At 56.4% G+C, this 22,057-nt stretch overlaps 1 protein-coding gene across 12 annotated transcripts in view; it reads right to left on the bottom strand.

Moving 5' to 3' along the window:
• Window positions 1-22,057, bottom strand: part of LINGO1 (leucine rich repeat and Ig domain containing 1) — a 291,038-nt gene that overhangs the window by 263,161 nt on the left and 5,820 nt on the right. For all 12 annotated transcript variants that reach the window (XR_012120813.1, XR_005059054.2, XR_005059055.2 and 9 more), the window contains exon 2: window positions 10,078-10,195. The gene's annotated coding sequence lies outside the window, so the exon portion shown is untranslated. The remainder of the gene's footprint in view (window positions 1-10,077; window positions 10,196-22,057) is intronic.

Raw genomic sequence — 22,057 nt, 5'->3', positions numbered from 1 at the left:
ATGTGAGATGATGATGACCACGCCAAAAAGAACCCCATCTCTCACAGATGAGGAAGCTGGAAAGATTGTGGGAGTTGCCTGGACCCCACAGTCGGAAAGTGGTGAACTGGGACCCAAATTCAGGCTTGTCTGACTAGGAAACCACTGCTTTTGTCTCTGTGCTGGCCACACCCTGGCTGGGCGTGGGTTCCTGTGTGTCCCCGGGGGGGATCTGGCGTAGCCCCCTGTCCCTTGGGTTCAACACAAAGACAGTTTGGGGGGCTGGGAGAGCTGGCCCCACCCACCTCCATGCCTGAGGCAAGGGAGCTGAGGAGGACGCAGTCACCCAAGTTCTGGGCAGGTAAACTGAGGCAGGCTAGGAGCAGGTCTGTGCAGATTCCCCAGGGTTTTCTGGAGTGGAGGAATGGGCAGGCCTGAGTCTCAAGAGGTCCGGGAGGAAGGTTTGGCCCACACAGCAGAGGAGGGGCATTCAGCAAGCAGAGTGGGTCTCCCTCCTGGCCAGGGGCACAGAACAAGCACCATGGAATAGCAGGACCCCAAAGGCCCGGGTGGGGCACTGAGAACACATTCAGGCCTCACCCACTCTCTCTCAGACTGGCCTGTGGGGTTGGAAGATCGCCGCAGAAGGACCGCAGGCTTAGCAGTAAGGCTGCCCTGGCAGAGGCTTTGCTCAGGGTCCACTAATGAAGGAGCCGGGCTGCTAGGAGCCAAGATGCCTTCCGCTTGCGGCCACTGCACACTAAGAATTATTCCTTTTGGGAGCAAACAATTCGTTACAATATCCATCGCACACTTTTCCCAGCTGGGCACCCTCCCATACACCCTGGAGTAACCCCGGAAGTCACTCCATTCATTTAGGACGTGCCTGAGTATGCCTCCTCTTTTATTAGGGAAATTTTTCATTGTTTTGAAGCACTCATAGGGCTGAGATTTTAAAGCCTCCCTCAGTGGCTAAGAGACAGGAGTAGGCTTGTGGTTGGAAGGACTACCTTTGTTCTCAGACCTGGGAGGGCCTGCAGGAGTCACCAGACCCCTTGGAGGGAGGGAGCACAGCACGTCCTCTCCAGAAAGCCAGGGAGTGCAGCCCCCATGCTGTGTGGCCTTGGGGCACACCTTCCACCTCTCTGAGCCTCTCCAAGGCAGGAAAGCCAGGAAGACGGCATATTTTGTGGGTCCCTTTACGGGGCCCACCCACGGAAGTCTGGGAGGACATCACCTCTAAAACCAGAGCCCTGGGGAGTAGTGTGGGGTCACTGAAAGGGCAAGAAGTTCGGAGTTCACATGTGAAGTATTACCTGGTGCAGGCCGGTCACTAGCCTCCCTCAACCTAGTCTCCAGCTCCCCAGGACGAGCTACTGCCCTCTCTGGGCTGTTGTTCAAACCTGAGTTCAGAGCAAGTCTGACTCAGGGCCTGGCACACAGTGGGTGCTCAGTAAGGGGGAGTCCCTCCCAATCCACCATAGTCTCTTGTTCTACTGCTCCATAAACCTCAGGTCCACCTGCCCGCTTTCCTCAGCTGGAGGTGCTGAATTCCCCCTCCCACCTCCCAGTCTCCTGTTCGCTTGGCCTAGAGAAGCCTGCTCCCCTGGTTCCTTAGTCCTGTCTGGAGGCTGCCCACGCAGGCTGACACCCGCCCCAGCCGAGCCCCACCCCCACCCCAGGCCTGTTCTGCCAAGGTGGGCAGCTGCCATCAGCCTCCTCCCAAGCTTTCCTTGAGGCCATCATACCTCTCACCCGAGGCCCTGGGGCCAGGGAAGTCCCATCTGAGCAGGGACCCTACACTGAACTCCCACCCCTCCCTGAAAGCCCCATTCCAGGCTCTGGCAGGGACCCTGCGCCATCTCTGTGCTCTGACTGCACCCTCTCCCTTCCCCCTCCCAGGCCCCAGCCTTCCCGCCGCGGGCTCTCGGAGCTCACACCCTACCCTGTGTTTGCTTCCTCTGACTGGGCTTCGTTCACATTATTCTTAACCAGGCATGCTCTCTCCACACTCTCCCCCGTCCCACCCTCTTCCTCAGATTCTCCTGAACACTAAGGTCTGGCCTCCTCTAGGGAGCCCTCCTTGACTTCCTCGGTCTTTACCTCCCCTGTTCCTGGGATTCACAGCACTTCTCCTCAGTCCCTCAAATTTAGTGTTGCTACCCAAAAGCAGGACCACGCCGCCTACTCATTTTGTGGTCACCAAGCCCAGGCACAGTCCACTGGAGACTCAGGAATGATGGGCTTACTAATGGATTCAGGGGGAAGCGCATGGAAGGCTCCCACCGATGGCTTACACAGCTCTGTGAGACAGGCAGACGGGGAGACCGAGGCTAAGAGAAGTGAAGCACTTGCCCCAGCGGCAGGGCTGGAACGTGAACCAGCCCCACCAAGTGGCACTGTTAAGACACAGTCCACAAATCCACATTCCACGTACCTGACCAGCTAGCCCTCCTGTTCACACACATATGCCATGTTTCCCTCATCACCTCAGCCTGGTGCCGGTCTGCGGAGGTCCCCCACCCTCTTGTCTGGGCCACTCAGGAAGAAACTGAGGCCAGAGAGGCTAGTTCACTTGCTCAAGGCCACACAGGGCTAAATCTGAAGTCTCTCGGCTCACAGCCTGGTCAGAGTATCTACCCAGGACACTCCCCAGGGGGTCTGCGGGAACCACTACGCCCTCCCTGGTGCCCCCTCTCTCCCAGGCTGCTGAACAGCCCCTTTCCTGTCCCCGGCCTGTGCCTCACCCTCTTCCAATTACTGACCCAATCCCAGGACTCCAGGGAGGGCCTCTATGGCTCGGCGACCTTTTGGAGGGGCCAGTCTCTCACAGTTCTGGGTGTTTACACAGACAGCCTCGCTGCAGTGGCTCCTGCAAAGTAGGATGTGCAGAGAGAGGGGGGACGGCAGGTGTGGGCCGAACACGCTCCCACCACCCTCCACTCGCCTGGACAGTGGAGCCACCCAGGCACAGTCTCCTCAAACGGCCTTGGAACTTCCTGGGGGTAGACCCTGCGGGGCCCGGGAATAGGCGTGGACTGCCCACCGAGGGGAAGGCCCTGGCCAGCGTCCCCTCCAGCTCCGCAGTGCTCAGGGGCCAGGAAGGCCACGGGCGACACGGGAAGAGAAGCTCCTCTTAGCAAGAGCCCCCCTCCGTGCGAGGGGTCACCTCACTTCACAGAGCCTGTTTCCTCATCTGGAAGTGGGTTCAGCTAACAGCTGCCCCACCTTCTAGGCACTCAGGGGAACCAGGCCAGCTGACCCCAGAGGATCTGAGGACGTACCTCTCCTGGGTCACCCGGGAGATGCTCACCGCAAGCACGACAGCTGGGTGGGCTATCAGGCTGAAAGGCAGGTGGACACACACACCGAACAGCAACAAAACTGCAGCCAGATGCCCCCAGGAGAGCCCAGGGTAGGGCACAGGCATGGCACGGACGCCAGGCAGCCTGGGGTCTCAGAAGCCAAGAGGATGCAGCCCTGCGTCTAAACTGGCTGCTCCTGAGCACAAGGTCCAGGCCACAGCCACTGTCACAGACCCTCACAGGTGCAGCCCAGCCTCCGCTCAACCCCAGCCTGGCCTTAGTGGGAGGATGGAAGGGGGGACACGGAGGACCAAGGGTCCCAGCGGAGGACACTGGTGTTTGCTGCTCAGGCTGCGGCCACAGGGGGCTTAAGGGCAGTGGGGGTGGGAGAGCTCCTCCCTCTCTGCCCTCCCCTGTCAGTCTCCACTCCCACCCCTGAGCAGAAAGAAGACACGGCTTCAGCCACCCCCTCACCCAGCCAGCAGCCTGGTGCCAGTCCGTGGAGGTCCCCCACCCTCTTGTCTGCATCTTGGGCTCCACTCAGTCTCTCTCCAGCCCCAGCTCAAGCCCTTTTCTTATTCAGAAGAGCCTCTTGACTGAAAGGCCTCTAAGGCATCTCACAAATAAGAATCCTTTAATTGGGAAGTTGTTAACTTCTCAAAAAGGAATTTTAATTTTGCTTCCCCACTGGCTCCTCTCTCTGAAACCTGCAGACTACACACAAAGGCTAACAAAGGCAAGCACCCAGCACTCCGGCACTCAATGCCCAACTGTGGGGCACCCCAGTGGGCAGAAGCAGGGGAGGGGCCCCTGCCCGTGACTGCATGAAGGCCTCCTTTTGGACACACCCGCTCCATACCTTCCACACCTACACTCAGAGCAAAGGGAGGCAAATGGCTAACGGGTCAGCAGGATGACAGGGCACCCACACAGGGCAGGGGCCACATCTGCTGGAGTCCCTGAGCCTGCTACTTACTGCAGAGCTCCCTCTGCATCCCCTCTGCATCCCCAGTCACCCCCTCTGCATCCTCTATCATACTGTCCTGTAGCTGATGGCTTAGACGGAGGCCCAGAAGTGAAAGCAATGGCCCCACATCACCAGCCAGCGCAGGCAGAGGCCGGGGAGTCCCTCCTCCCATCAGCAACGGGATGAGCCTGCCTTCCACCCAAGCGTACAGGGCCTGGTTTTTACCAGCACACAGCAGGTACCATGTTCCTGGGTCCCGAATAATGTCCCGGCTGAAACAGACCTCTGAGAAACTCTGGTCTCAACCCTGATGTGGGAAATCTCTCTCCCTGACAGCTCAGGGCAGCCTCCACAGTCCCAATGCTCACCTCAGGGCACTGAGAGCGCGCCGTCACCGGGGCCGCCTGGTCCCCCGTGGGACAGTTCCCTGCTTTGAAAATCCCAGGCTGGTCACACGCTCATGAGTTGAATTGTGTATCCCCTAATTTATATGTTGATCTTCAGAACATGATCTTATCTGGGAACTGGGTCGCTGCAGATGTGACGAGCTCATTAGGATGAAGTTGTACTGAAGTAGAGGGGCCCTTAATCCAATACAGTTGGGGTCCTCGTAAGAAGGGGGAGTTTGGACATCCTGGAACCCAGAAGAACACTGAGAAGAGATAGGCAGGGGAAGAGGGCCCTCTAGATGCCAGGGAGAAAGGCCTGGAAGAGACCTCCCCTCACAGCCTCAGAAGCACCCAGTGGTGCTGACACCTGAGTTCTGACTTCCCACCTCCAGAACTGAAACAGAAGCCCCCCAGTTTATGGCACTTTGTTATAGCAGACCTAGCAAACTCATGCACCTACAGACCCAGGTAGCTGTTGACACTGGACAAGCCCCCACCCCTCTCTAAACCTTGGTTTGTTTCCATCATCCCCTGCACACTGCTTAGCATGTAGTAGGCACTCGATAAAAGTTTGTTGGAAGAATGAACAGGCTAACAGCATCCACATTCCACATGGCTGTGTTAAAAATAAGATGAGTTAATGGATAAAGAACATGTGGTACATATACACAATGGAATATTATTCAGCCATAAGAAAAAAACAGATCCTACCATTTGCAACAACACGATGGAGCTAGAGGGTATTATGCTCAGTGAAATAAGCCAGGCAGAGAAAGACAAGTACCAAATGATTTCACTCATCTGTGGAGCATAAGAACAAAGGAAAAACTGAAGGAACAAAACAGCAGTAGAATCACAGAACCCAGGAATGGACTAACAGTTACCAAAGGGAAAGGGACTGGGGAGGGTGGGTGGGAAGAGAGGGAGAAGGGCAGGGGAAAAAGAAAGGGGGCCTTACGATTAGCATGTGTAGGTGGGGGGGGCACAGGGAGGGCTGTGCAACACAGAGAAGACAAGTAGTGATTTTACAGCATCTTACTATGTTGATGGACAGAGACTCTGAAGGGGAATGTGGGGGGGACTTGGTGAAGGGGGGAGCGTAGTAAACATAATGTTCTTCATGTAATTGTAGATTAATGATACCAAAATTAAAAAAAAAAATAAGATGAGTTAAATGATGGGATGTGCTCTAGAAAGGCTAAAAGCCCTCAACACTCATGGGGACAGCCGGATCGACAGAGACACACGGGGCTGGTTGGTGTGGCCACAGCCACAGCCTGAACACAGGGGAGTTGCTCTGGGCAGGCAGAGATAGAGGGAGGTGAGTGCTCCAACCACTGAGCCACGGACATCACCTGAGTCCACACCACAGGCCAGGGCCCCCAGTGGGTCTGGGAGCAGGAGAGGAGGGCTCTGAGGTGCCAGATGTAGCCCCTGGCCCTTGTGGAGCCTAGGCCTGTCCATGGAGGCTTCAGGGGGTCAGGTCCAGCCAGCACAAGGAAGAGCTACCTTCAGAGCCCGGACTCCCCATCCCTGCCGGTGGGCAAGTAAAGGTCAGAGGCCACACTCTTAGGGACACCTGCATTCCCCCCGCATGAGTCTGGGTGGAGCCAGTGGGTGACAGAAGGTGAGACTGAGCCTGGCGTTTGTGGGGGATGGAGGAGGAGAGTCACCTGCTGGAAAGAACGGGGGCAGGAAGGGTGGGCTTGAGCCAGATCGTGAAAGGCCTTTCAGACGGCGAGGAGCCGCTGAAGGCAGGCCTGCAGTAACGACCACCAGTAGGGCTGAGAGGGGCCTCGGCTGCCCCAGACTCACATGAGGCTCCCTGTGGGGAGGAAAGGGCGAGAGGATCGGGCCCAGAATCAGCACCTCACTGTCTGACCACAGCAACCCTGAAGAAGATTACGGAGGACGGCGTCCGCCAGCAGGCCCTTGGGAGGAGCAGCTGGAAGCGTGAGCAGCAGTTCCTTCCTGCTGGTGGACCTAGAGAGCCTGCAAAGCCGGGGTAGCAGGCCGCTCCATGGGCAGGGGGTCCCCCCAGGCTGGGGCACCCTGACCGGTGAGGCCCGGATTCCTCCTCTACATGACCTTGTCCACGCTCAGAGGCTTTGAATCCACACCCTCCCCAGGTAGATGAATTCTGGACATGCCCAGCCCCTGCCTCCGCCCTCAGCGGCAGCCTTACACACCCACGGTGGGAGCGGCCTCTCTGTGCCAATGTCGGCATCTCAAACGTACTTCCAAACAGGCCTCCTCCTTTTCCCTCCAGATCCATCCTTGGCTCCCTTGCTCGGCTTAGGCAAAGGCCCCAGCACCCGCCTGTCCTAGGCGCTGACCGCTGCATCTCCCAGCCCACAGCCAGCTCTCTGGTTCCCTCCACTCGGCCGCTCCTGCACACCCAGGCCTGCCAGGCCTCCCTCTCTAGACTGATGCTGGGGCCTCCTAGCCACCCTGCCAGGCTCTCTGCCTCGGCCTGTCTCCCACGTCTCTCCTACAAAGCAGTGACAGGGAGCCTGTGAGCCATGAATCTCCTGCCTTCACACTCTCTCACTTGAGGCCCACTTCTCAGCCCCCCGTTCCCACCGGCTTCTCCCAGCAAAAAGCCTGTGCAGACCTCCAAGGGCCTGTCCCACTCCTAAAGCCCACTCCCCAGAGAGGCCTTTTCCTGACCACTGTGCAAAGAATGTCCCCGCCTGCATGCTTGTTCCCTTTCTGACTCATTTTTCTCCACAACACTTACTATTCTCTAGTCCTATATTATGAATTTACTTATCTGGGGTTTTTTTTGGTCTGCTCTGTTAGAATTTATCCTCTATGAAGGTAATTACCTAGTATAACTTATCCACCCTGGGTAGGCAGAACAGTTCCCGCCACATAGCAGGTGTCCAGCAAGTATGTGTAGAATAAACCACAAATGAGCCATTGAACAAATGAATGACTTCAGTAAGTACCTGGTATATGCCACAAGGAAGGAGAGGGGGCAAAGCAGGCTAGGTTTGCCCCAGGAGCCCCCTCAGTTTGGGGTGAAACAGCCCCTCCCCCATGAGCAATCCCACCCAGCACGTGAGCGTGCTGGGGTGAACGTGTGTGCACAAGGGAGGGGAGCTCTGGAAAGGGGCCACCAGCTGGGCCCAACGGGTCAGAGAAGCTTCCTGGAAGCAGCAGCCCCGCCCAAGCCCTCTCACTGGCGCTCTTGGACATGGGCCTGCTCCCACTGCCCACTGAGGGGATGGAGGGAGGCCTATCTGCCCGGCCACACTGGTTCAGGAGTCGGTAAGTGTTAAAAGCCAGTGTGTGAATCCGTCCGCAGGAAGCAGGCCTGGCGGGGCTTGACGGGCTTAATTTAAATGTCACTGATCCTGCCAGTAAGCGGGAAGTCAGGGGCTGTGACACCTGGGCCCCCGCGTTGCCTGCTCTCCCCCACCCAGCCACCCCTTGCTCCCCTCGGACCACAGTAGTGCTGGAGGAGGAGGCGGGAGATGGCAGGAGGGTCTGGACTTCCTCCAGGAGCCCGAAGCTTTGCTGGTTATGTCTCAACTCAGAGCACCTCCAAGGCTCCTCAGGACCAGCCCTGCCCTGTCCTGGGCAACGACTCCCCAAGCGCTCCAAAGGCCCGAACCTCTACACCCTAAACCTACCCTTTCTACCCATCAAAACCCTACACACATCATCTTGTTCACCCAGGCGCCATGTGTAATGACACACCAGTGGAAACAATCAAAACACATGACAGAGAATTGTTAAACACGCTGTGGCACACACAGGCTGGAACACTATGCTGCCATTAAAAATCACATGACAGAGGAGCATTTAACGATGGGAAAATTATATTGGTATAGTATTCAATGCAAAAGGCAAGCTAGAAAACAGTTAGTACAGTTTGATTCCAATTATGTCATAAATAACTGTTTTGTAAAAGACTGAGGGACACAACACCCGAGTGCTCAAATTTCTATAGAAAACTTACATTTTTTTTAATAATCAGAAAAATAGAACATTTTAAAAGAATCCTACAGCCTCCAAGTTTCCACCCAGGAGTCCCCTCCTCCAAGCCGACCCCCCATCTGAGAGTGCAGCCTCCACTCTGGTTAGGTCCCCCCATCTCTCTGCCCACTGAGCTTCCTTCCTGGGGTCCCTTGCTGTCCACCTGGACAGCAGCCAGCCTGCTGCAGCCCCCCTTCCTGACACCCCTGCCCCCAGCCCTCCCATCACCCCTGGCCTGCCTTGCAGACAACTCTGTTCACATCCCCTCTCCCGGTCTCCCAGCAGCCATTACAGGTTTAACCGGAGGGGCTAATTAGCCGCTCGGTGCACCCAGAACTGACTGATTAGCAGGAGTGTTTTGATGGAGATAACGGCACTTGAGAGCAAGGCCTAGTGCTTGGATGCAAACCCAGCCATCTGCCCCCTGCCAGGACCCATCAGCTTCCAGGATGGGAGCACGGTGCCAGGCAAGCTGTGGCCACACCACACTGTCACCCCATCATTCAGAAGGGGTTCAAGGCCTGCTGCCCTGCTAAGCTGCCAGGTCTTCCTCTGAAAAATGGGGATGAAACTCCAGTCCAGCCTGCATTCCCTTTATTTAGCAAAGCCCCTCTGCAGCCTTCTCAGGGGTCACAGAGGCCTATCAAGATCGGCGTCGGCCCACATAAAGGGTGGAAGTCGCTTGTTCAGGGTCACAACCAAGCCAGGTACCAAGCCAGACAGCAACCCAGGTCTGCCTTCCTCCCCACCATCCACCTCTCAGGACTGCCGAGTCTCTCTCCGGGCCCACACACGAGGCCCAGGGTGGGAGGACCAGTCATCACCCACATGCTGGGTGTTCCACTCCTTGTGATTCAGCCCAAGAAGCCATGTACTCGGCTCACTCAGAGGCAAGGTCACTTGGCTGCCGGTGCTTGTCACATGTGCAGAGCTGGGGCTGAGCCCCGTCCTGCTCCAACAGTGTCTGGGTCAGCACCCTGACTCGGAGCCTGCTCAACTCCTCATGCTGGAGCCAGCGCTGGACCCCTGACAGTCTCTTGGACCCTGACTGTGCCAGTCCACGTGTTCCCACTCCCTCCTGACCTGGAGTCAGGTACACATCTGGTCAACATGTGACAGGACCAAGGACAGAGCCCTTTAGCTCAGCACTAGAGACTTCCCGCGCTGCCTGGGGAACCCATCAGCTGGCACATCCATGAAGCCATGTTGCCCAGAACACCCCACAGCAGGGCAAGAAAGTGGCACAGCCAAGATCGACCTCCCGGACTTGACTTCATGTGGGGAGGGACATACAGGGGCCTTTCCAGAAGGACACGGGTGGGGGCTGCAGGGATCCTTAGGAACTAGGGGTGCTATTCCCATAGCCTCTCCTTCAGGGACCCCACATCCCAGCCCCGCCTCCGATGGTCCATGCCACCCACCCTCTGCCCAGCAGCCCAGAGTAGCTTCTTACCTCAGGCCAGGGAGGTGTTCGGGGAGTATAACTGGGCTGGGAGTGTCAGCCTGGGCTTGACTCAGTTGCCCCCTCTGCCTGCGGGCACTGGACACTCAGAGTCTGTGGGCGCAGGGGCCTGTGGGAGAAAGAGGTGAGCTGTCAGTCCGGAGTGGGTGCGGCAGGAGGCAGTCCCAGGAGCAGGGGGGTCCTGCACACACACAGGTCAGACCCCACCTGGTCAGGCAGTGAACACCGCCCACGTCTCCACACACACTGACATGTGCGCATGCTCTCTCCTGCTGACATACTCAGGCTTACACACTTGCACACACGCCAGCACGCTCACACTTGTGCTTGCACACTCATACTGTCACATGCCCTTCCTTGGTGACATGTTCACACATCACTGACACACTGGCACTCACACACACGCTCTCACTCACTGATATGTGCACGCACACACACACACACACACACACCAACAGCTGGGGCAGGTGGGGCTCTTGGAATGGCGGGGTCTCTGGCTCCAGGCAAGGTGCTGAATGTGCCCCCCCCCCCATTGGCTGTGACCTTGAGAAAGTCAAGACTCTGCACCTTACTTCCCTCCTCCATAAAATGGGGACACCATCCCCACTGCCGGGACTGTTGGGAAGATACAAGAAGGGCAGGGACACATGGCCGGGTGCCCACTATGTATCCGGACACCGCCAGCACCTGCCTTCCTTCCCGGCCCAGCTCCAGGCTCAGGGGCCGGCCCCCGACAGGGGTGCGGGTGGGGCACCGAGGGTGCCTCTCCTTGGGCCTGAGCCTCAGCACCCACAGGTCCCAGGGATCCCTGCAGCTCCCACCCACCCCTGCCTTCGTCCCCCGCCTCTCCTGGTTTGTTCCTTCACCAAACATTCTTCAGGAACGACTTGGCCCCAGGCCCCCATGCTCCACTAGGGAGTCCTGTCTCCTCGGCACGGGCCTGGGGCCGGAAGCCCCAAGAGGCAGGCCGGCTCCCAGCTCCCCACGGTGCTGCCGTGTGGTCCTGGGCAGAGCTTCCCCATCTGAGCCTGACTGTCCTCAACCCTCAAATACCAGAATCCCTTCCAGAGCTGTGGCCAAGAGTGTCGGTCCAATCAGTGTGTCTCTAGGTGCGGGACACACACCATTAGAGGTGCACAGGGGATCCCAGGTGGTACACAAACATTTTTATTTTCACGGGTATGTGTTTCCTTTTCTGTGTGTTTTTTTTTTTTTTAATGACAGGCACATCACAGCTGTGATTTCACAGATGTGTGGCTTGGGCACACTGGGTAATCCACCTTAAAGAATGAATCAACGCAAAGACAAGAATTAAAAAAAACATGAGTGCAGGTGGTACCCAGAGGTGGCATGGTGGTGAAAGGGACATTTGGAGTGTTGGCAAATACTTGGGCCTGGCCCCTGGCAGCCCTCACAAGGGTCAGCAGCTCCCTGCTTCTGTAGAGGCCAGGCCTTCGCTGCCTGTCCGTCCTGATTCCCGTATGGTCCATAAGGCACCATCCATCACAGGCCCGCAGACCTCCCAGGCCTCCCAGGTGGGATTGATGGAAGCACGGATGGATGAGGCTCAGGGATGGGCCAACATGTGGGCAGAGCTGGCAAAGGCTCCTGAGTAACTCCCAAAATCAACATTCCAAGTCTAAGATAAAATGGTGGGTTTTCTAGCCAACACGGTAGGCTACAGTTTCTCATCTATATAGCATAGAAGATAAAGGGACTCGTTGGAAGGATGAGTTTTCTTTCACGGGCGGCAAACTTCTCCGAGGAGGCAGGGAAATGGGCACGGAGCAGGTTCCGGGGCCAACCTTAGTTTTCTTGTCTTGACAATGGAGCCACAAACAGTGTGGACCTGATAAGAGAGTGCCTGCCTAGCCCCCCAGTTTACTGGTCCCAAACTATACCCCCTGATGCCAGCAGGCACCAGGGGGGCCTCTCAGTAGCTGCTGACCCCATGGGAGAGGACAGCACATAGTGGTGCCAGCCTGGGTCAAAGGGGCAGCCACAGCCTGGGTAGTTAGTTCTTCAGGCCTGGGTCCTCCAAACCAGGCTTACCAGGCAGAGGTGCCCTCAGTAGCCACCCTAGCTGGCTCCTGGTAGCCTGGCACAAGCCGGCCAGGCCCAGGCATACCCAGGGAGCCCTGTCGCTGGCAAGCCTCCAGACTCCTGGCTGGTGGCCCCAAGCCCAGGTTCACCTGAGCTGGCAGGGCAAGCTGTTCCCGCAGAGCCACGCCACGCCCCCAGCTGCCATGTTCCAAGACAATGAATGGGCCTCCCGCTCCCTTCTCCCCAAACATTCCTGAAGCTCCCACTCTCCTCTGTGGCATCACGAGGAGTTGCCATGGAAATGGGACCACAGGCAGAGCATGATGATGATTTGGGCAGGGAATCACAGTGGGAGCCAGGCGCTCGTCCGGACAGGAGGCCTGCCTGTGTGCCGAGTCCCACAGAGAGCAAGAAATCTCAGCTGCAGGCTCCCCAGCCACGGTGGGCAAAGGGGATCACACGGCCACGGGGACCACAGCAGACGGGGGAGGCCTCCTGCTTGCCCTCTGGTTCCTTGCCCCTCAGTGGAGCCCAGGGAGCTCTGGGAATCAGATGCCTGTGTGTTCAACAGAATTAACACGTGCCCTGGGGAACGGGAGACTCCACGAAAATGGCTACTGCAGGCTGCTGCAAAGTGGGTTCAATACTGCGGGGGGCTAGTACCCAGCGGGTGCTCAGTGAACACTGTGATCAAAAAGGATGGTATTGGTATGTGTGCATGTGTGTAAGAGAGAGAGAAACGTGAGCATGTGCCTGCTCTGGCCAACACAGTCACAGAGTCACAGAGCTTGAGAAGCACAGGCCCATAATATGGACAAGGAGACTGAGACACAAGGGTCCCTTCCCTTCCCTTCCCTTCCTTCCATTCATTCATTCTACTTTTGGTAAGTGCCCGTTTTGTGCTTGGTAACTGAGATACAGAGATGTGAAGGACATCATACCTGCCCACCAGGGTCTCAGAGAGGAGACAGGCCTCATGGTCAGAGAGAGGGTGCTGGCGCAGAGGTCCAGAGGGCCCCAGGAGCCCAGAAAAAGTGACCTCAGAGATTTCAGTCACGCACGTCCGAGCCACCCTTCAAAGAGACTTCCAGGCTTCCCTGCCTTGTCTCTCAGCCCCTGCCTCAGCCTAAGCCCCCCAATGGCCTCCACGTGGAGGACCGCCTGAGGCCATCACTTCCAGGAGGCAATGGGTGTGTTCCCCATTAGCACCCTCAGTCCCTAGAAATGCCAAACCATGAGGGAAATGCTTTGTTCCACAGAAAAGGCTCAGAGGATATTGGTGCCTAGACTGCCAGCCTCCGAAAAGGCTCAGCACCTCCCCGCACTGCCCATTCTTTCCCTGCTCAGGCTTCCTTTCCTAGGCACCCCCGTGAGCCAGGCACTGCACTGGGCCTGGGGCAGGGGGCATTAAACAAGGAAGCCGTGGTCATCAGGTATGACCCTCGTGGAATCCAAGGTCCCATCCCTTTGTGAGCAGCCAGCAAATTCTCTCCTGTAGTGTTTTTGGGGGAAGAAGTGGGGTAGTACGGAGAGAGCAAGAGGGCACACCGTCCAGAGCTTGGCTTGGAAGACCCGCCAGCCACAGAATCGGCCCTCCTACCCCTACCGTGAGGAGTATAAACGCAGGGACGCACAGTTCCATCCCACATCTCTGAGCCTCAGTTTTCCCATTTCTAAGTGAAACACATGCCATGAGTGATTCCCCAGGTCTCCAGAGCCTCTGATGCTTTATGGGATGCCTGCCCTGTGACAAGCCCATGCCATGTCCATGGAGAGTTAGGCTAGAGCAGCAGAGACCAGGGCCTGCCCTCGGGGCTTCCTGGCTGGTTGGCAAATGAAAACTGCGGCTGTGGAGCACAGGCCACTCAGCAGAGCTGGGTGTGGAAGCAACCATGGCAGGGCTCCCAAACTTGTGACCTCTGTGCCTCCAGAATGCCACAGTCTCCACCTCTCCCTGTTGCATCACACCCCGCCTGCTCTACTCTTTACCTGCCTGTCCCCTTTAGGCACTAGGTATGTACTCTAGCTCCAGGGCCACAAGCTTAAAAATGGAAAACCTAGTGCAAGCTGGGCAGTCATCAAGGAAGGCTTCCTAGAGGAGAGGGAACAAAGAGGGTCAAATTCACACAGGGGGTCTTGATACTCAGATGAAGAATCCAGACCCTGAGGAGTTATAGGCAGTGTGTATATGTTCCCTTCCTCTGGGCAGGGATGCCTGGCACCACCCTGGGCTGGCCTCAGAGCTGTGTCCCCAGTAGAAGCTTGAAGGGGTGGGGGAACCTGAGATCGAGGCGGCCTCTGCCCTCTTCTGCAGCCATGGACTGAGACTCCATCCCAGAGAAATCAGTCCTAGTCAGGAAGGCCTGGCAGCCACTGAGGCCTCATTGCAAACAGCTTTGCCACTGGTGACTGCCGTCTGGCGGGGGAGGGCTCGCCAGCAGATTAGGAGCAATGCCGGCCCTGGACTCATTCATATTCTGGTCTGGCTGTTGGCTTCAACATGGCTGAGAGACCCACGGGCAGAGGCAGCCCTCTGAGAATGCCCACAGATGATTCCTCTCCGATCCCAATTTATTTTCTATCATTAATGTTTTTGAAAAGCCCCACATGCTCTGCTAACAGTGAAGGAGCGCAGGAGGAAAGGAGAGGGCCGGGGGCAAAAGGGGGGACAGCAGAGGCAGTGCGGGCCAGCTACGGGGCCTGAGGCCTGACCCCGCCCCACCTCACCTGCCGGCTGAACCCCTGGGCAGACCTGACCTGTTCCTGTCCGTGAGGACTGCCCCCTGCTCTGCCTACCTCAGGAGAAGGTTTATAACATCTATTGAGGGGTCAGAGGTGAGTGAGCTTTATACACTATAAAGGGCTGTATTCCTTGAGAAATGGGGAGGAAAGATGACTGTTCTATAGCAGCAGAGGCCTCTGAACTGCATGCCTGCCCTCCTTATACAGAGCTATACCCTCCCCAAAGTCCACGGAAGGCCTGGACTGCCTCTCCCCACAGCACAAGCAGGGGAGGTAAGCGCCAGGATTTGGGTTCCCTCGTCTTGTCTGTCTCAGACTCACAGTGCCGTCCTCCTTTCCCCTACAGGCTCAGGGGGCCAGCCTCCCAGCCAGCATCCCTCCCCTCCCACCCCTACCGTGAAGCCAGACAGAGATCCACACATGCCCTCTTCTCAGAACCCTTCCAGAGCTCCCTGTTACCCTTGGCAACAAGTCTAAACTCCTCACCTCCACGCACAGCTCACCCAGGCAGCTCAGGCACATCTGGGCAGCCTCACCTCCTCCCTGGCCTGACCCCCACCCGCAGCTCTAGTACTTACAATGCCTCCTCTCCGCACATGCTATTTCCTGTCTCGAATTCCCTCCTCCTCGGGCCCGGCTCACCTGTCAAACTCCTGCCCTCTTTCCAAGATGCAGTTCTACCCTGTGCTTCCTTTACCCAACTCCCCTGGACCACCCTGTTCTGTGCTCCTAAGTACCCAGTACCCACTTGTGTTACGACCTAAAAATACACTAACTGTGTTTGTGTGGCAGCTCCCCTCCCATCAGTGAGCTCTCGTGGCTAAAGGCTCAGTCTGACCCACCATCCTGCACTCTCAGTGCTTGCCAAAGCACCTCGCTCACAGCAGAGCTGTTGATCCAGTCGGCGGATCTCAGCTGAGCACCTCCTCTGTGCCAGGCTCTATGCTGGGCGCTGGGGATGCAGCAGCAAACACAGAGCCAGTCCTGGCCCTCAAGTGCCTTCCAGGGATGTATTCAAGGAATGTCTGCTGAATGAATGAATGGACACATGATCACCTCATAAATGGGGAAACTGGGGCTCAAGAGAAGCAAAATGCCCTGTGCGAGAGGGCCTCTGCCTCCCTGCCCACATCTCTTTCTATTCCATTTCTCTCCCAGAACCTTAGAAGCAATAAAGAGGAACTTGAAAGTTTAGAGAGAAAAAAAAGAAGAATATGTGGTGGATTTTCCCTTTCTCCATAATGTAAAGAAAATTTTGCCAACTATCACAGCTTAGAAGCAATTAGAGTTTTTGGAGGGGACTCCGGGCACGAGCAGAAACGAGAGGAGGCACCCAGCACAGAATTTTTCCAGCATTCGTTTGTATCAAGCAAAAGAGGGGAAATGGTGTCAAAAGCAGCAAATTCTAGCAGCAGAGATGCTGGAGATAAAATATTTACAGCCTCCAAGGGAGGAGCGGAGGGGAGGTCAGAGGGCCCCGCTCCGCTCCCCACACCCACTCCACGTTCCTGGGGGCAGGAAAAACAAAGGCGAAGAATGGGAAACAAAGAAAGAGGAGCGCCCCCTTCAGCCCATACTGATGGGGCCTGGAGGCCAGGAGAGAAGACCCCAGACACCCTCTGCTCTCTCAGTCCTTCTGCACCGTCCACGGCCCCCAGACGCCAGCCAGCCAGCCCTCCAAACCGCAGACCTGGCCCTGCTCAAAATCTGGAGAACATCTACCCCTGCAGCCTGGCATTTTGAGGCCTGCACAGCCTGGGCCCCCTCCAGCTCATCTGCAGATGCCCCCCACCTGGCACACCACCCTGTTTTCTTAGGGGCCTCACCCCAGGCCTCCGCCTGACAAGGAGCCATAAGGAAGTGCACCACTCCCCTGGCAGGGAGGTAAGGTGGGCTTGAGGACGCAGACTCCGGGCAGGTGCCGGGGCCAAGGACACACAGCTGTGGGCTGGACACCGGACTTATAACCAGGCCTCCGCCCTGAGCCACCCCTTTCTCACCTGGACATTTCATCTGACCCTTGGCCTCCTCTCTCCATACACAGAGCAGCCACAAGAGGCCCCTTCTTGAAACCTAACTCCCTTCTTCCTATAGGCACCACAGACTCCCCTCTGTCTGGCACACACTGGACATAGTCTCCTTTAGAAACAGACATGCCAATACCAGCTCCTTCATTCACTAGCTGTGGGATCTTGCCAAGTCACTCGACCTCTCTGAGCCTCGGTTTGCTCATCTGTTAAATGGATATAGTAGTAGTACATCCCTCACGGGGTTATTTTTAGGATTCAATGGGGTAATAGAAGTAAAGCAGCCGCACTGTGACTAACACTTAGTAGGTGTCCAATAAACTCCCATTCACCCTACTTCATGCTCAATCGTCCAGTGTGACTCTCCAGGCCCCAGGGTGGCCCATGTATGTGCCCAAAGGCTCCCCTGCCACACACACAGAAGGCACACGTTAGCTGGGAGCAGAAGGTGCAGGAGGCTCTTTAAGGGCTTCGCACACACACAGAGGCCAGTCCCTCAGTGTGGCGCCAGGGAGCGGCTCACTTTGCTCGGCTTAGGAAGGGTTCCCCCAGGAACAGAAGTAGGCCTCGGCCAGAGCCCTTAGCACCTATCAGGCCAGGTACCAGACGTGACTGGAGGGTCCCCTGGCTCCCCTCCAGCCTGTGGCTGCAACTCCGCCCTCAAACACCCTCCCAACCCCACTGAACAAAAGCATGCACCAAGTTCCCGGTAACAGCAGTTAGCGGCACAGCCAAGAGCAGAAACCAGGTCTCCAAGACAGTGTGGTCCAGTAAAGCCAGGGAGCTCTGGTTTCTAATCCCAGTCCCACCACTGAGCAGTTGGGCCTCAGTCTCTCCATCTGTAAAACGGAGTCCCTAGTGTCCCCCTTGCAGGGCAGCTGTGTGCACAAATGAGGATGGCGTTCCCCCAGGGCTCTGCCTTGGTTCCAGCACACAGGGAGGGGACACATGGTGCTCCTGCCCGCTGGACTCCACAGTGCTCGCCCACCCCTGGGCACAGGGAGAGCAGAGGAAAGGCCTGGGGGTGGGGACGAGGACCTGCCCTCCCTCGTGTGCCCAGCCAATTCCCACCCAGCCCACACCGGGTCTTCCCTGCCTCCCTCTCAGAGCCCAAGAGGCCCATCCTGCCTCATTCTACAGGGAGGGGTGGTGACATGCCCCAGGTTACACAGTCCCCATCAAGCCACTCTCCAAGGTCAGGTCGTTTTCCTCCCCTTCCCCAATCGCACAGAACACACAGGCTTGATGGGGGCTCTGGCAGCGCCAGGGTCACAGACTGGGAATCAGAAGGTGCTTTGATTTCTGTCTCTTGCTGTCCCTCTGGTGGCCTTTTTCCCTGGGTCCTCTCCCACCCACTGCCCTGACTCCTGTCCTGGAGAAAAAACCCAACAGTAAGCCTGGCACTAATCAGGGCTTTCATCATTATGGGCAGAGATGGGTGCACAGGACACCCCTTTGACGCCTCCACCCAGATCTGCACACCCGTTCTACACACACACACACACATACACACACACGAAGGCCAGGCCCACCCCCAGGAATGACTGACAGCCCTGAGACAGGGTGGGCCACTCTGTGTGCCTCAGCTTCCCTATCGGAACCTGTAAGAAGAAGGAGACCATCTCTGAGGCTGCTCTCTACTTCCAGATTTCTCCAATTCCATACCTGTGACCTCTGTGACCCTCACCAAGTCAAAAGGTCTCCCAAGGAACCAAGGACATAACAAGGAGCCCCAAGCATGTACGGGTGCTGACAGGCAGGATCGCTGTGACCTCAAGATGACAAGGAAGCCCAGGGAAACTTGTGCCTGCCCTAGGCTGGCAGAGGACCCCTGTCCTGTGGGCCTCCCCAAGGCAGGAGAAACAAGGACAGCTCCTCAGCAGGGCTAGAGGCAGCCAGAGCCCTCCCCGCTTTCTGCAGGCTCCCCAGAAGCTTCTCCCCTTCATGGCTACCCTCCTCTGCTGAGGCTGCAGCCTTCTGCCCAGCCCAGAGCTCCGGCTCAGCCCCAAACCTCCGACACACACCTCCCTGGTTTCCTCAGACTCACTGGCTGTCCTGATGGGAGCCCTGAGTCCTCCTTCCAGGCCAGTCCTGCCCTGTTGCCCCCCAAGGTGGCTGGTGGGGGGCTTCCCAGCTTCTAGCGCCAGCAGAGGCTGCCCTAGCCCTGCATGACTAGAGCCTGGTAACATTCTCCTAAATTAAACGATAAACAAGAAGTTTTAGATTTTCCTGACACAGCAGTTCCTGATTAATCTCCAAAGCAAACAAAGGGGAAAGAGCCCATTAACATAAAAGGCAGTCACTTTGCGATTCTAGATGGAGCCTCCAGCCTGAGCTACAGGAACTCCCCCAGCGGGGATCCTGCTGCAGCCACCTGCCGGCTCCAGACCACTGGGCAGCTCCGCCTCCCGGTCCTGCGCCTGCCAGTCCTGGGCTGGTACCTGCAGCCGGTTCCTGGATCCCACCCTCCTCTCCTCCGTCTGCTCTGTGACTTGGGCAGACCTGGTCCCCTCTACAGCCTCAGCCATGTCGGTCAGCATCCCCATCTCGCAAAGATAAAATGAAAAGAAATATGTAATCACTTGAGGTTAGATAGAAATTTTCTCTTATTTTTATTTTTTCAAGATGGATACTGAGATATTTAGGGGTGACATGTCCTGACATTTGTAATTTACTTTAAACTACTTCAAAAAAAGATAAAGCAAAACATGACAAAATGTCAACAATTGTTAAACCTAGGCGAGGGGTATATGAGACTTCCCTATACTATTCTCTCTACTTTTCTGTATGTTTGAAGATGTTCCTTACAAAAAGTTTTTTTTAAAAAAGCATTGGTCACATGAACCAGGAGCCCTACATACAGTGCCCCACGCTCCTGGCAGGCCTGAAAAGCAGCGAGGTCTCTTAAGTAGGTTAAACATCCCCCCTGCCATCTCCTTTATGTGGTTTCCCTAGAAATTGCTTTTTCACAAGTTTGACTGAGTCCTAGCTCCACATTTAGAAGCTTTAGCATATTCAGAAGCCAGACACAGAGCCAACTACTGTGTTCTGATGGACCACCATCTCCCTGACCTTTTTGCAGAGCAGCCCTGGGCTAGGGGCCGCGATGCTGGCCCTATCCTCAAGTGGTCACTATCCTCTCTGAGCCTCAGAATGTCCCCATCCATTAGGCAAAAGTGATGACAAGTCAGTGACTGCCTGACCATCTCCTTCAAAGGCATAGTGTAGACCAAAATCCCCATTTAACAGATGAGAAAGCTGAGCCACAGACTCAGTAGAGACTGGAAACAGACATGAAAGGCAGGGACAGAGAGAGGTGGGAATGAGCCCCAATTCCCTCTCCCTATCCCCCTACCCCAATCCTAGCAGCACATATCAGAGAGAGGGCAGCCTGCACCTCCTTTTCTCTGGCTCCTATTTATTGAGCTTCCTGGTCAGGAATAAATGGCCATGATCACAATCTCCCAGTCAGGCCCAGCTGACCCACACCAATGCTGGCCAGGCCTGTTTCTATCAATCAATAACGGAAGAGTTATCAGTACCCCAAATAATCAATCACTAATTGCTAAATGCCATGCAATTCATCAGGGAGAGTTATGTGTGCCAATGACCGGGCACCCCCCACCCCAGCCTGGTAGAGCCTCTAGAGGTAGGGAAGGCCAAGTCTGTGGTGAGCACCTCAGCAGAAAAACCTCCCATAATGGGAGATCCAAACAGATGTCCTGGCCTAGCCCACATTCCCAGGCCCGAGGGGCAGGAGGAAGTGGCAGTGGCCACAGAGGCCCCGAGGGACACAACACATGCTCCTGATCAGCCCATCTGGCCCCAGGTCCCTGGAAAGGCCAGATAATCAAGATGGATAAGCCCAGTGCCTGGCAACGAGGCATTCCCAGGCCGTGAAGACAGGCAGACCACCACATGTCACAGGCCTTGCATACAGTAGGCCTCACACACAGTGGATGCACAGCAAATGTTTGCTAAATGTAAAACAGATACACTACTCTCAGAATTCTGAGGAAGGAGTGACTACTACCAGCTGGGGTGACCAGCAGGGATCTTAAAATACAATATTTGGTCTGAAGGTGAAAATGGGTGGGCTCTCCGTGTGCAGAGATGGAGGAAGGAGTCAGGTGGATGGGACAGCAGAGCCACACCTCAGCAGAAGGAAAGCCACAGCACGTGGGACGGGGAGTGAGTGGTGTTTGACTAGAGCCTGGGCGCGCAGGGAATGGAGGGAGATGGCTGGGGGAGAAGGTCAGACTGTGCACGGTACTGAGGAGTCGAGATGCTGGCCTGGGACAAACAGGGTGCCCTCGAAGGGGGCCGAACAGGAGCGTGACGGCCAGCTCGTGTTTGGAAGGACCACTAAAAGCCTTGGACTCCAGGCTTGCATGCCCAAGAAGGCATGGCTGGTCTTATTCATCTCTGCCCCCAGAGCAGCCAGCACAGCCAGGCCCAGAGGAAGTGCCCAACAAGCGAATCACTGAATGCTTGCAGGATCGTCAGATGTAGGACAAGGGAATCCTGAACTCACAGCTATGGAGTATCAGGTTTGTACAAAAATGCATATTAACAGTAGAGTCTCAAAAACAGCCTTGGGAGGCAGGCAGGGAGGGAGACAATTATCTCCAAATCACAACCAGGGAAGCTGAGGCTCAAAGACCGACAGAGAGGGAGCCGGGCAAGATCTCACAGCCAGTCAGAGGCAGAGCCCAGTCCCCTCCCGACCCTGCCCAGAGGGCTGAACCCTGCTCACTGTGGCACGGCCCAGGGCTGCCCAGAGGGGAGAGGTCCATCCCTCCCTACTCCCTGCCCACTCCCCACCACCCTGTGCTGGGCAGAGAGATGCGGCAGGCGCTGCCTCACTGAGCATCCCCCATACCAACCCCAGCTGGGATTGGCTGCTTGTCACCATGACAGCCTGTCCCTGCACCTACAATAGAGACAGGGCTCTGTGGGAAAGCCCTGGAATTCTGAAGAATGGTTTAACAGGACTTCTTGAAGACAGACCCACACTCCCCAGCCTCCACCCCCATAGCTTGGGAAGCGCATCCGTGGAGCAAGAGTCCAGGACCGGAAGTCCCGAGGCAGGTCAAGCTCTAGAGAATCACTCTAGAAAATCACTCCCCAGTTTCCTCATCCCCTCCTATGAAATAGGA

Source organism: Manis javanica, chromosome 8, assembly GCF_040802235.1.
Source record: "Manis javanica isolate MJ-LG chromosome 8, MJ_LKY, whole genome shotgun sequence".
NCBI lineage: Eukaryota > Metazoa > Chordata > Mammalia > Pholidota > Manidae > Manis > Manis javanica.
The sequence above is the reverse complement of the archived record's forward strand: the minus strand, read 5'-3'. Positions and strand labels throughout refer to the sequence as shown.